Source organism: Alligator sinensis, unplaced genomic scaffold, assembly GCF_000455745.1.
Source record: "Alligator sinensis unplaced genomic scaffold, ASM45574v1 scaffold658_1, whole genome shotgun sequence".
Classification (NCBI taxonomy): Eukaryota; Metazoa; Chordata; order Crocodylia; family Alligatoridae; genus Alligator; species Alligator sinensis.
The window spans coordinates 1,372,162-1,386,405 of NW_005842109.1; the positions used below are offsets into that span (position 1 = coordinate 1,372,162).

Consider the following 14,244-nt stretch of genomic DNA (forward strand, 5'->3'; position numbering starts at 1 on the left):
AGCCAATAAAAAGTAGTGTCCAAAAAATGAGAGGCAATTATTTTATATTATTGGCAGGAACAGCAGAAAATCAGCAGAGGTAGTCTTCCCAAGTCTGTGGAATTTTATGGAACACCTCATGCTTTATAAAGAGCTAATTTTCTGGCTGGTTTTGCAGACTTAATTGTGAGAAATGCAAGCAGATGCAAGCAGAGCACTCTGAAATATTTGAATATTCCAAGTTCATAAATTATGTTGCAGTACTGTCTTCACACTTTACATGCATTATTTGTGACAATGTACCAGTTAAAGGTGTACCCTGGCATTATTCCAAATTAAACAAGAAACGTTATGTAGATTTGTTGGCTATTATTTCTTGCCTCTTTATATTATAAACTTTTTCAGGAGAGATTCTTACTATTTGTGTATTCACAGAACAGGGTAAATGTCCCCAGGGGTATGTCAGAACTTCTAGCCTCTATTATAAAACAAGTAATAAATATTATGTGTAATTTATATTTATTTGTATTGAAGCCCTATACACTACTTGCTGGACATGTACATAGAGGTAATTATGGTCCTGAAGACCTTGTAAAGTAATTTGATAAAAGTTGCAACAAAGAATATCAAGAAAAAAAAGGAGAAGAGAGGGAACAAGGATTGCAAACCAAAATCATGTGCATCTTAATTAAAAAAGGAGATCAGATAGCAAAAAATTAGCCATTAACACCTGGAAGGGGTGGATTTCTTACTAGCAACTTCAAATGCTTTATTATTTTCAGTTAATCAAGACACTTTCTGTTAGAGGTTATGCTTTTGTGTGTGATAGAGATTGTTTGTTAAGATCTGTACTACTTTGAGAATTATTGAGCTCGGGGTACTTAGTCATAGTACCTCAAGTAGTAGTAGCTGGCAGGGATCATGCGACTGGTCCCTCATGTCACCAAATATTACATTTCAAAAGGTACAGCAGAACAGTATAAGCCAATTAAAACTCACTACCCATTTTTCAAATTCCACTGCTTTCAATGTTAAAACTGATTTAAGCATGCTGGCTACTTTATGTGGAAATAGGCTACACTCAGCTGTTCATACCTCATTAAGATGCCCTACCTTGTTATTTAGAGCACCTCACTTCTAATAGCAGCTTTCAAATTGCCAGGACCTAATCAGCTTGTAGACTGCTAACAGCACAAAATGTACAACAAGTGGGCTGGACACACTAATGGTTCATGCTGAATATTAGGCAATTTTCTGATGGCCAAATTAGTCCCCAAAATGCAGTCTAGGCTGTATATAATCAAATTCAACCTCAACAATGTCAATTTCCTCACTTAGTCAGAATAAGTAACATGTAATGTGTGTATATATATATATATATATATATAGCATTTAAAAAGTATTGGTGGCCAGAGTCTTCTGACTATTTAGAGATAATGTCATTGGTGATTAAAAGATGTCATGTAAATTGGTTTACTCTAAATAGCAGAGCTGGAAAACTGGAAGACAGTCCATATGTTTCTGAGTGGATCCATTTGCACAGAGAATGGTGAATTTCTTGATGTCTTAAGTGACTTTCCCAGAATGTGGTAAAGTCAATCAGGGCTGTAGAAAGTCCAACGGAAAACCTGCACCTATGTAAACTTCAGCATGTAAGCAGTACCAACTCTAGCCATGTACAGGCATGACATTTTACTGGGAATATCACCCTTCTCCTCCTAGAAATGACAAGCACAACAGCAGTCACTCAGTTTCTCCTGGGGAGTACATGCCCCTCTGGGAGAAGATCCTGGGAGAAGGATCCTGGAAGACCTCCTTTGAGAGAGAAAGTCTTTCCCAAGAATGAACATTTGAATGCCCCCTTCCTGCTCTGCTCTACTTTCCGGTGCCTCCAGCTTTTAAATCACTCCATGTATAGTCTATCTGGGCTGCACACGTGGAAGTTTAAAAGCTGGAGGGCTGCCTCTCGACAGCTTGCCGCCTTCCGTAGGCAAGGAAGATGATGGGCTCTCAAGTAATGGGCTCCAGTCCCCATTGGCTTGTATATCTGTCCAGCCAGGGGGTTGGAACACATGCATGCTCCTGTTCCCAAGCTACTTTTCTACCAGTTTGCATTTCAGATAAATTCTTACCAGTAGAAATGAATACCTGCCTGTATCCTCTGTTTTCTACAAGACACTAAATGAACCAATCTCTCTTAAAACTACTTGTTTGTAACTTTGGAAGTGTTTGTTAAGAAAAGGAGTGTGTTATGCCACAGAAACCTAAATTGTGGCCTTTTCTGGAAAGCTAGTTAACAGTGGCTGAGACTACAGAGCAGGCCTCAAATTTTCAAAGGTCACCAGACCACTGTGAAAGTGACAGGATGCTAATCAGAGTGAACTAAAAGGTATTTGTTCCAACTTGTCATCATTCAGAGGAATACTCATTCTGCTACCAGGTTTCATGGCCTCAAGATATTGAACAAGAGATAATATGTATGTTCCATCTACCATTCAACACTGAGTTTTGACATCCAATCATCAAAATCTGGAAATCTACGTAATTTTCTCAGGAAAAAATGAGGAAAATAACTCTAGTCTCATGCAAAGTGTTCCTTCTAAATTATTTGTGTTTAATTTGCAGAAGGAAGGTCAAAAAAGTACAGCTTGAACAGCGAGTGGGAAGTTGTGAAGTTTCTGATAATTTATTTCCTGTGGAAGATCATTCTATTCTTGGTCCACCCCACAAAAAGCTCCATCATCTGCAGACCGTCTCTGTCCTTATGGCAGAAAAGTCCACTGTTTTCCAGGAATGCCGCCTACTGCAGTCCTCATTCCAGTCCTTTAGGTGATCTTTCAGAGGTCTGGGCTGAGGCCATATACACCATGAAAGTAAGTACCAAGACCTTGAACTTGACTCCCTGCTATATGCAAAATCAGTATAGAGAGCACAAGACATGGGACTGCAGAGACAGAAATACAGGCGTGACCATCAGAAATACAGGCATCGCCTTCAGAATGGATCAGTCTCTTTAAATGAGAGTGTATGCAAGTTTCTTGGAATGATGAATGTTAAGAACAAGACAAACAGCAGCAAAATGGCACTTGGGTCAATTTTAAGAGTTTTCCAGCTAATTAACTTCTTGACTAATTCAAAAGCCTTGATGCCAAGGCAATCTCTGCAAACTGACTTCTATGAGAAATATAATTTAAGTTGGACAACAATGCTAAACAGAAAAAGGATGCAAAAGAACTCCTGCTTGGCCTCTCAGCAGCATCATTCCTGTGATGCTCACGGAAAGATAATAAAACTGGTTGGGCTAAAGAAACAGTGACCAAGCTTCACACATTGACAGGCACATCCCAGGAAGCTCAGGGGATTTCTATCAGAGAATTATTTGACATTGTCTGTTGGTTGCTGCTTACCCTCAAATCCACTCTCCCTCTGAACTATTGTGTATTTGCCTCTTACGTAAACAAATGAAGAATGAACTAGCAATTTGTACTTATCTGAATCTTTCTTAGACCCCTGACATAGGTTACACTTAAGAAGCGATTAACCAGTTAATTACATCTTAAGTTGTTACCCAGCCATTTGTTAATACAATTAATAACATCATAAAACAAGGAATAAGTCACAAAGTTATTACACAAAAATGTGTAGTAACTTTATGGATGGTTCCCATCCCTCCATTAATTGAATGAATCAGGCTGGGCTCCCGTGGCATGGCAGGAAGCACAACTGGGGATCATGCATCAGATCCCACGGTGCCTTTACTTGTGCTTCTGCCAGGAGCCGAACATATCTCTTTATCTTTCTGACCCAAGGACTTAATATACTTAGTTTTGGAAGCAGTCTGTGGCACCAAACAGCTACTGCACAGAGTAACTAGCATCCTCCAAAGGGCAGATGTGAAGAAATACGTCAACATAACTTCACCAAACCAGATAAAGTGCAGTGAAATAGATTTTTTATAAATCTACCTATACTAAATACAAAAAACATATAGAATACTTTGTTACAAGGCAGCGCACAGGGTTAAACTGCAGCCCCTGGGTTCCCACCTCACCACCACCACTGTAGTGCTGCCTGGTTGCTGATCTACTCCTGTCCCAGTCCAGCCTCCTAGGATACCACTCTTTCTATCTTTTTGCCCATCATCCCTTGATGTTATCTATCAGTTAATAATCTATTCTGCCTTGGCCTATCTTACCAGTATCACTGGCAGCCTGTTCCTGCGTGTGCTATGGTGCCCCATCTCAATTATCTCTTTTTTTGCACCTCACTGACACCGGTGCATGCATCAGGGCCCTACCAACCCCAACTGTGCTGTAGGGGTACTAATGGTGGCCTCTGGCTGCCCCTATAGCTATGCCCAGACCTCAAGTATTCTTTTAAGTCTATTCACTGGGCCTCCTAGCCCTGTATCTGTTTATCCATCCCACAGGCCACTGGCCCTTGCAGAGGTGCTTCTCCACCATCTCTCCCCCCTTTCAGGGCTCCAAGCATGGCCTTCTTTCCTCCTCACTGTGGCCTTCACCACCCAGTGGAAACAGGAAAAAAGCATCAACCAGCCGGTTGCCAACACAAACACAAACCCCACTCTGAGTCTCATGCTGCTGCAAAATAAATCCCTACCCCACTCTGCTGGTTCCCTCCCAGCCTTTAGAGTACCTTCCCAGATCTGCTTTCTCTCTCACAGCTTCAGCTAGCAGGACCTCCTCTCCCCGCTCAGGTCAGGGCCAGACTGCCTGCTCTGGCCCCAGCACAGGGCCACCTTCTGGCCACCTGTCTCCAGTTCTTTTAATTAGGCGCAGAGTTTTCTACTCAGCTAGACAGCTAGTTTTTCCAAGAATATCCCCGTCACCTTATGACTCCTGACTCTGGGCTCCTGTGGCTGCTGGCTAATCTAAAGTCTTCCCTCTCTGGGCTACAAAAGTCTAAGCGTTAAAACGCCCCCACTCCATTCTCTTGCTTCTCATTTGTCTGGAGGTTAACAGGGCTAGGGTTCCCTGTTACAGGGGGGGCGTGGCCTTAGACACTTAGAATTTGGACTGTCCTGCTCCATTACATACCTTTACAACCAAATATCTATGCTTATATCTTTCTTCTTTTTTTAAATACAAAATAACCTGTAACTGAACCACCATCATTGCACATGTGCCCAAACCAAATATCCGTAAGACTGAGAAAATGTTGTTGCTCATTCGTTTATCCTGTTGTTTATTTCCCCCCAACTCCTACTCACTATGTCACATCTAGAATTTATACTGTAGGCTCTGGCAAAAACACATCTATTTTTTCTTTGTGATGAGCATGACAAAATTGCAAATGCTGTAAAAATAAACATTATTTATGTATTAATGCTTATTTTATTCTTTTACAGTGCCTACAGTTTACCTCCAGATTACTGTAGATATAGATTACCTACAGTACACATAAGAGCTACTAATAAACAATAAAAATATTAACGACACACTGCAGGTAACAATGAAAGGATATTTAAGACTAGTTAAGTTTAGATCCTTTATCATGTCGCCTTCATTTATTTCTGCTAAAGATAAAATAAAACTACTGCTTTAGCTATTTCTCAGAAGGTGAACTGGGTGGATGATCATGGCTTATTTTCTGAAACAGCAATTTTTACCTTCACAGGCAGGTAGACATTTTTCTTTTAGATCGACAAGTTGAGGTGAAGTACTGTAGCTCTGTATGGTCAGTTCAGTTTACATTTCTCAATTCACATAGTTTGTGAATAAATGGGATTAAATGTAGAACTGGGAGCAACTTCCTTGCCCATCAAGTCTAACTTCCTGCTATCACAGGAAGCTCCTTTTAACAAATTTATAACACTCCATCTTAAAACTACTTAGGTTGTTTGCAACTATGATGGTTCACTTATTGCTGCCAATACAATTTCATGCCCATATGTTTAAACACACAAAGCACGAATCAGGAGTCTGTTATCAGAAAAGCCTTTAATCAATGTCAGGCAGCTGATCAAACTAACTGCTGGCTATGGGGAAGATAGGTGTAGCAGGACAGCTCTGAGCCTGGACAGCCACGACGTATGAGGCACTGTCAACTGCCATTGTGTTGATCATGGTGGCGGGGTCAGCTTCCACTGCAGTGGTGGCTATTTCTGGCTCCCACCCCAAAGGTGGCATCTATAACTGCTTCCCCAGTCGCCCAGCTTCAGTTACTCCAATGGTGGGGAATAACACAGGGATGCATTCATTCCAAAGTTCTCACACAAATCAGGTATTTATACATTTACTTTCCTATCGTCTACAACACGATTAAATCAAATCAAAACTCTGTTCTGCTCACTTGGTTCCACTGGATCCTTATTGATCCTTTGAGATCACTTAAGTTTTTGACAGGCTTTAGTAGTAAACCTTTTCCAGTCATACCAGTAAGCCATGAGTTTCTGGCTCAGCCAACACCTACTCAGTCTGACAGAGAGTTACCTTCTTCCAATTCCAAGTCTGAATTCATTCACAATCAGTTTATATACAAATTTCATATGTTAAAACTGTCCTTGAACTTAAGCAGGTCTTTCCTATCCTACTCCTCACACCTTGGCTGATGTGTTTATAGACAGTAATCATTTCCACACTCAGCTTTTGCACTGCTAGGCTTAACAAGACAACCTCTTGTTGTCTCCTTTTGTAGAGTTAAAAAAAGAGACTCTGTTCTCCTGATCATTGCAGTGGCCCTTCTAGGCCTCTGTTCTAGTTAGACTTTATCTTTTTTTGAAAATGAGTCACCAGACAGTAGAATGACTTCAATACTTCCCAACCTTTCCTGGAAACAATTTCCCTAATAATTCTATGATCACATCTGTTGTTCATTGTTTTTTTTTTGGTAACTGCATCATAGTCCATGATGAACTAATATACCCATATCTTTCCATACTCTGTGGTTGCCAATTCTCCTGGCCCACCCCTAGGACAGCCCTTGCTTAGAAATAACACATTCTGCATCTATGCAGGGGATTGGACTAGCTGACCCTTGAGATCTCTTTCAAGTCCATGGTGTGTCTGCACAAACATGCATTTTGCACAACTGGATTTGAATCCTATTCCTGATCCTACAGCTCTCTTCTGAATTGGGAATACCTCCTATCTTTGTTTTCTACTCTTTGTGACCAATTCATTATATGTGTGGTCCCCACACCAATATTTAAATATCTCCACCAGTAATCTCCATCCAGCCTGACAGCAGTCCTTTCACCAGAACCCATTATAAAAATTCAAAATATTCTTTTGAGACATACTTGTAGAATAGTCTGTGAATAAATTAAAAATTCTGTTAACATTTGAAGCCAAGATGATGGACGTTAAAACCAGGCCATGAGGACTAAGTATTGTCTTCAAGACAAGGTCAGGACTTATATTTATATAATCTTTTATGACCCACTGTTTAAAGTATTATAAAACCCTCTTTTTCAATATATAGTTAAAGATTCTGGGGGAAAAAGTGGGCGATATGGTCTTCTGGGCTATAATTTACCCAGGAGAAGCTGCAGTCTGATTTACTTTATCTCCTAGCAATCACTAATGATGCTCTTTAACGTTAAGAGAGGTGGCCAGATGCATCAGTCTGAAGTCAGGTAGAAGCTAGAACTGGTTGGTACATTACAGACTAAGTAGATTAAACTAAAATTTATTCCTATACAAGTCACTGACCATACCAGGAGACCACATTTACTCACCTACAGACCAAGTGCACGTTCCTCAGAAGTACACAAAAGATTTCCACATCCCTACTACATGAAATTGGGAGCAGATCATATGGATATAATAAAATGTGGACACGAAATGCAAATAGCACATGTATATTTTCAAATATTCCCCCCCCCCAGCATAACTGTCCTCTTGTTCTATGAAACTGAACAGCCTCAGTTTGACAAAAGTGGTGTTTATTATGCAACTTTTAATAACTACCCTTAAAAATAATCTTGTTTTAAAATAGCAGTAATTAATCTCTATTCAAATGGTAATTTAATATGTTAAGAGCCTAAAATGAAACTGGTCATTAACTAAATAATAAAGTTTGCCAGAAGATCGATTACTGTTTAATAATGGAGAACATAATGTACTGAAAAAAGTGTTTTAATCCCAGAAGCAACTGGGGATGAACTGCAAAAAACCTTTTATTCCCTCAAAATGTTATGTGACTTCAATTTCTTTAAAGAAGATATTTTATAAAATAGATTTAATATATTTTATATATTTTAAGATATTTTATAAAATACGTTATATTTTATATGTTTTCTTTAAAATAAAAAAAATCTGAAAACGTGTATTATGATAATTGCTTATTCTACAAGCATCCCACCTAACAGTTTTAATGTGTACACCATATAACATAGCTTTCATAAAATGACTAGTGTATATGCTGGCATACTTAATTTTATTACTCCTAATCAAATCAAACTGTATGATACAATAGCTGTTGAAGGTTACTAACAACATTACAATGGCAATGAATTTGGGGGGAAAAAAAAATCGCATGATAATTACAAACGACTTCCAACTAAATTATTTTATATTTTGGATCATAACAGTTATAGAAGACTTTTATCTAGAGTGTGAGATTATAAGAGATATTTAATAGATCAATCCTAATAGAGAGAACCCACAAATCACTGAATTCCCTCAAGGCTCAATCTTTGGTCTTTTCACTTTCTTAAAAGTTAATGGTAGAAGTTGTTAGAGAATGTTCTATTCATTTCTGTTCAGACACACATATATAAGACCAAACATATTTGAAAATGAAAATGTTCTGTAACATCTTTGAACAGATGCTAGAGTTAAATGTTAGACTAGAATAATCTAATTTAAAAACAGAACTAAAGTGATATTGAAAACTAATTTTAAATTAAATCCATTCCCTCAATATAACCTTAAGAGAGCAATGTTCTGAAAATAAACAGGGATTTTCACTGCAGTTATTAATTTGACTCCAAACTGTCAATTCACTTATTCTTCTCTCTGAATTAATTATCAGCCATCTGCATTAGCTATCAAACATTAACTTTATGTTTACTTAATAAAATATAGATATTGATGCCATCCTAGCTGAACTGTTTGCTTTTACGTTCTCTACAATATGTGACATCCTTAATATCAAGGAACATTCCTTAACATCATCCTAGCACAAGATGAAACTGAAAACCCTCAAAATTACTTCTTCCAGATAAAAACAAGTACAAAATTGTCAAAAGTATGAAAATCAAATATATACATATAAACTTCTATCAGTTGACCTGCATCAGGTCAACTAACAACCACCCAAACAATGCAGAATTAAGCTACAAAAAAGCCCGAACAAACACATCAACATTGGTTGACAGCCTCAAGAATGCTAGTCTAAATTCTATGCTCACAGGCAAAACATGAAGCCTGTAATGTCTCAGAAAATGCATGGCAGAATAAACCACTACAAGGAAAAACTGCATATAACTTCTCTGTTCTAGCCAAGAAAGCTAAAACAGTACACTCTGGGATGATACAATTCCTTCTGTGCTGTTTCTGGTCTACCTGCTTTCAGATACAATAGATTTAGAAGATCTGAGGAAGGCGTGCTTTGTGCCCTGCCATATAATGAATACCAATAGTAAGTTCAGAAGCCAGGTACTGCATTCCAGGTACAACATAAGGATCAATCATCTATATGGTACCATTTAATCTTGGCAATATTAAAATGAATAAAAAAAGAGATGTGATGAACAATTTCTTAATTAATTCAATAATTTATTTAGCAAAAATATTCAATTACTGTATTGTTCATTTGTACATAGCATGCCTCAAAAAACTCAAGAGCAAGAAACTAAAAATTTAACTGAAAACTTCCATGCATAGGCATACAACCACCATAAAACCACAGAAAATCTATAACAGATAAATCTGCCCCAGAAGTAATGGCAGTATTGCAGTCCTTTCTTCCTCAAACTTGCCAACCATTATCAGACCAGAAACCCCTTACATTATCTTTAGATACTGCATGGTTCTGGAAAATCAAGTCTATTCAGTGCTGGAAAGAGGTACTTGTATAAGGAGTTCTCTCTACTTATGTATAGACTGACCTTATTTGACAAACAACATAGTGGGTTTTGTGTATTAATACTGGATATGAAGGTCTGTAATTGCTTAATCCTCAAACCAAAAGTATTATCTATGCAAAGATTGTTTTGAAAACTGTAAGATTAAAAAGGCTACAATGAATGGGTTCAAATATATGGATCGTCAATTTGGTCTTTATCAAATAAGCTAAAGAAATGGAAAATACTTGGGATGGCATGAAGAAGAAGGATGTCAACAGTAAGACGATGAGTGATGAGTCGCTAATTTACATTAACAGAAAAGACTGGAGCAAAAGCAGATTTCCTTCAACTCAAAGTTAGTGGATATTCTGGTTTACACAGATTACATAGTAACGTAGTAACAAACATGTTCACTTTGGCTCACAGATGTTTCAGATAGGATTGTTAGGAACCACGCAGTAAGATTACAGGACTTACTGAAGGAAGAAAAATTAAATAAACGTTACTTATCAGCAACAAACGTTCATAGAGACAACTGCGTGCAAAGACCTACATTTGTGAGTTATATGCACACCCTTGGTGGATACAAGACCCCAAAAATGTGCAATCACCTAATGAAGCTATGCCCTTATGGATCTGAAGGCATGTAGCAGTGGCTCCCAACCTTTTTTTGCCATGACCCACTGCTGGGAGCAGAGTACGGTGGTGGGAGAGGCGGCCTGGGAGAGCTCCCAGCACACGGTGCGGCTTGTCCTTTGTGTGCGGTGCCACTGGCATTGCCCCCGCGACCCTCATTTAGGTCACGACCCGAGGTTGGGAACTGCTGGTATATAAAGTTGCTGTTCCAATACCAATCCAAATTCACGTTCCCATATGGTCAAAGCTTTACTTATGACTCCAAAACAAAAGAGAAGAAAGCTTATAAATTACATGTATATGGCAAATCCCCCAGTTGTAATGGATTAATAATAGGACCCATAAATGAGGTGGCTCAGAGGAAAACAAGCCTAACATTTCAGGATTCCCTCCCAAATAGAGTATTATATCTAGATGCATAGCCAAGAAATGTTATGCATATGTATGTATTTATTTTCAGTAAGCATACTTATACATCTCTGTAAGAGTCATTTTATGTTTTAGAGCAGGGCTGTCCAACTTATAAGCAGGCAAGGCCTGTACTAGAAGGGACCACAGACTCCCCCCTGCCTCCAAAGCTGCATGCTATGCATGTGTGTAGGTGCTCTCCTCTCCCTCCCCTACTGCACTGCAGGCAGGTGCCCCACTTCACCTTCAGCTCCTCAAAGGCAGGTTTCCAAGCTGCACCGCACTGCACAGGCACTCTGAGATGCCCTCTCCCCTGGCACTGTGGACTGTATCATGCTACTGCTGACAGCGGCAGGAAGTGTAAGTCAGAGAAGAGACAGGGAACTCAAAGAACCTGCCTCTGCTATAACTAGAGTGATGCAGGGAGAGGTGACTGGGTAGGAGCCCAGGGGCTGTATGTTAGCCTGTGCAGGCTACGCTGAGTCCACAAACCACCAATTGGACAGCCCCGTTTTAAAGAGTGCTTCAGCCCTTGTGGACTACGTTCCATTTCCCTTCAAGTACACAAATGCATGCAAGATCCTAACTTCAACTTCCACAGTTTGCCCTACTTTGATAGTCTTTGGATACAGGCACAAGAGCTTCCAACTTTTCTCTATAGTCTACAAATAATTTAGCAAATAAGTAAGGCCGTCTTTTATAAGTATTAACTAAGAGTGTCATCTAAACTGATCCTCTGGGTCAAGCCAAATACCACCCTACACCCCTGCCCACAACCACCAATACTAAATGATCCTAGCTTGACCACCTGTGGGAGGACAGTTAAATGCCAGAAACTGTCTAGAAGTTCAACATGAGGTTGACTGCACTGCCACTTGGATTCTTCCCTGCTCCATACTGCAACATGTTTGGAGCTCACCTTTATGCTGCAGGCCCGGATCACAAAAAGTCCAACAGTAGCACTCCCAGCAATTCCTGTTCCTTGCTTCAAGCCCTTTTTGTACCCCATTTGTTATCTCTACTGCCCGTAAGTAGAGCCAAGCACAGAGATAAGCAGTACACAAAGATTCCTAGAAGAGTTCTACTTGAGGAACAAGCAGTGTTGGCTTTGGAGTGGTCCATAAAGTAAAATGCAGATGGTGGAAAGCAGCTGATGTGGCATGGGCTGATTGAGGGTTATTTGGAAGGTTAAACCTAAATATGGGAACAATCATACCCTGCAAGCCTTTTTTTAACATAAAATCTGCATGTTCATTGTAAGATGAAATGTTTTAAGGGAAAATATAGTGACATATAAGCAGACATAGATAGAAAAGAAAACCATGAAGTAGGGACTGAAAAAACCTAATGATGCTGTATACTCCAATGAAGTAGCTGACATATTTGGAGAAGGGTTGAGAGTACACCATCCAGTGTTCAGATCTTTCAAAGGGTTTAAGCTACAAACAGAGAATTCATAAGCATCAATGAACAAAGATCTATATTAAATAATTTTGAATTAATAACTCTCAATAACTGATACCTAAGATGAAGAAGGGTTAAACAATCTAGGAAAAAAACATTTTGGTATAGGGTTATGAAAAGTACAGAGGCATTTTCAACAGGATAAAATACAAAACCATTATTTATTGGGGCCAGCTGAATGGTTGAAATCAAACGAGCTCTTTACTTTTTCTTGTACTTGTAAGGTAACAGACAGGAGAGCCTTCCTTTGGCTGACTCCCATAATCAGATACTATTTTGATGGGTTTCACATGATAAAAACCATGAAGAGGCCTTTATATTAACTTAAAAGCTAAGTATGTTACATTAGGTCAACCTATATTTCTTGAAAATTAGACATGACTTTTGGAAGAGAGAGATGCTTACAGAGTATCTTCTACAATCATGGAGATGAAAACACCTGGAATACATGGTGCCACTTGAATGCCAGGATAAGGCATTCTAGATTTGGATCTGCTCTAGCTACGTTATCAAACTGCCTGAAATTTTAGAAATGTAGACACAAGGGTACAGGATGAGTTTACTGGCTCCTACACTGACACTGAGTAGGCTTATAAACTCCTCCACTAGTTCTGGGGTCTTGTTCTGTGTGGGAAAAGCTGCCTGCTTTCCTTTCTTGAGATGAGAGTAAGATTGTTATTTTAGATCCTGCTGTGGGCATCAAACTAGATGCCTTTTTGGGAGTCCTTTTATTGCCAGACTGGCCTAGGCCCAGTGTCAATTTTTTTCCATCTTCCTCACACCAGTCCAAGGACCCTGTGGTTAGGCGGTAAAAATCATGTTGTCACAACATAACAAGTATCCAGTGCAAATAATATTTCAATAGTGTGTTGGATTCCCTGATTAATGAGAACTGAATCTATGAATCTATGAATTATGAGCAAGCATCTCCTAAAGAAATCAGGGAATGAGGTCAGCTGATAATGTCCAGTATAATGAGACAATATCTTTTCCCACCCACCTTACACTTGTCAGGAGGTACTGGGGGAGAGCGATGAGGTATGAGCGATGGTGCTGATACTAGGTTAATGGGATTAGATGGAGTCAAGGGCAGCCCTCCACAGGGTGGAATAGATTACAAAGAAGGACCGACCTCCACCAATTAACTTTTTTAGGATAGTTTTCAGATGTGTTACTTCAACCATTTTTCTAATGTTTTATCTTTTCTTCCTGAGGCATCCAGATACTTACAGAACGGCCACTTTTTATATAAATTAAGATTCTATTGAACATTTTCATTGATGCAAACACTATTTTGGAAAGAGTTACACTTCAGGATATAAACATTCACTTGAGATGAAACTTCTTGCCATATAAGGTTTCAGGGAGGAACACTTAAAAATAGTTTGGATGTCAAATCAGTTAAATGCTGTAAATTTAGGGATGTAGGAAGATAGTACATGTTTCCTATGTTTTTTGAATAAATTCTTAAAACTTGGGTTTTGATTTAAAAGAATCAATAGCTTGTAGGGGGAGGGGGAGGGGGAGAGAGAGAGAATTAATTAATTTATTAGGGCTGGCCAAATAATTAAAACATTGAAATCTTGAAAATGTTTGCATTTCAATGTGCAATATAAATGAGACCCTTTAGTTGTTTCATGAAAACAAGACAGATTGAAAATGACCAACCTCAGATTGATTGATTAGGACACTCATTTACAATATGCAAAACCTAGACTCCAGCC

General features: G+C 39.0%; 1 protein-coding gene across 6 annotated transcripts in view; it reads right to left on the reverse strand.

Moving 5' to 3' along the window:
- Nucleotides 1-14,244, reverse strand: part of RNGTT (RNA guanylyltransferase and 5'-phosphatase) — a 361,441-nt gene that overhangs the window by 24,892 nt on the left and 322,305 nt on the right. The window lies entirely within an intron of this gene.